Raw genomic sequence first — 1,530 nt, 5'->3', positions numbered from 1 at the left:
CAGGCCCAGAAGGCCCAGGCCCAGAAGGCCCAGGCCCAGAAGGCCCAGGCCCAAGCGGCCCAGGCACAGGAGGCCCAGGCCCAGAAGGCCCAGGCACAGGCCCAGGCCCAGGAGGCCCAGGCACAGAAAACCCAGTCACAGAATGCCCAGGCCCAGGAGTCCCAGGCACAGAAGGCCCATGCCGCTCAGGCCTTGTCCCAGGAGGCCCAGAAACAAGAGGCCCAGGCCATAGAGGTCCAGGGAAAGGCGGCTCAGGCCCAGGCATCCCATTCACAGGCCGAGGCCCAGGACCTGGTGGCCCAGCCCCAGGCCCAGGAGGTCTAGCGGCCCAGGCCCAAGAGGCGCAGGAGGCCCAAGCGGCCCAGAAACAAGAGGCCCAGGAGGCCCAAGCGGCCCAGAAACAAGAGGCTCAGGCCATAGAGGTCCAGGCACAGGCGGCCCAGACCCAGGCATCCCATGCACAGGGCCTGGCCCAGGAGGCCCAGGCCCAGGCCCAAGAGGCCCAGGAGTCCCAAGCGGCCCAGGCCCAAGAGGCCCAGGAGTCCCAAGCGGCCCAGGCCCAGGAGGCCCAGGAGGACCAGGCTCAGTAGGCCATGGCCCAAGAGGCCCAGAAGGCCCAGGCCCAGGAGGCCCAGGCCCAGGCGGCCCAGGCCCAAGCCTAGGCGGCCCAGGCCCAAGAGGCCCAGACCTAAGAGGTCCAGGCCCAGGCTTCCTGGGCCTAGGCCGCCTGGGCCAGGCCGCCTGGGCCAGGCCGCCTGGGCCTGGGCATGGGCTTCCTGGGCCTTCTGGGCCTCATGGGCCTTCTGGGCCTCATGGGCCAGGGCCTCTTGGGCCAGGGCCTGGGCCGCCTGGTCCTGGGGCGCCTGGGACTGGGCCTGGGCCTAGACCGCCTGGGCCAGGGCCACCTGTGCCTGTACCTCTTGGGCCTAGCCGCCTGGGCCTGGGCCACTTGTGCCTGGGCCGCCTGGGCCGTCTGGGCCTGGGCTGTCTGGGCCTGGGCCGCCTGGGCCTGGGGCGCCTGGGTCTCATGGGCCAAGGCCTGGGCCGCCTGGTTCTGGGCCTGGGGCGCCTGGGCCTGGGCCTGTGCCTGGGCCTACGCTGCCTGGGCCAGGGCCACCTGTGCCTGTGCCTCTTGGGCCTAGCCGCCTGGTCCTGGGCCGCTTGTGCCTGAGCCGCCTGGGCTTGGGCCGTCTGGGCCTGGGCCGCCTGGGCTTGGACCGTCTGGGCCTGGGCCGTCTGGGCCTGGGCTGCCTGGGCCTGGGGCGCCTGGGCCAGGGCCGCTTGGGCCAGGGCCGCCTGGGCCTGGAACTGGGCCACCTTGGCCTGGGCCTCTTCGGCTTGGGCCGCCTGGGACTGGGCTACTTGTGACTGGGCCTCCTGGGCCTGGTCCTGGGCCGCTTGGAACTGAGCCGCCTGGTCCGCTTGAACCTCCTGGGTCTGGGCCGCCTAGGCTTGGGGCGCCTGGCCCTGGACCTCTTCGGTCTGGTCCTGGGCCTGGGCATGGGCCTCTTGGGCCTGGGCCTCTTGGGC

Source organism: Oratosquilla oratoria, chromosome 41, assembly GCF_046742065.1.
Source record: "Oratosquilla oratoria isolate Oo_2021 chromosome 41, ASM4674206v1, whole genome shotgun sequence".
NCBI classification, from domain to species: domain Eukaryota; kingdom Metazoa; phylum Arthropoda; class Malacostraca; order Stomatopoda; family Squillidae; genus Oratosquilla; species Oratosquilla oratoria.
Note: the sequence above shows the minus strand (reverse complement) of the source record.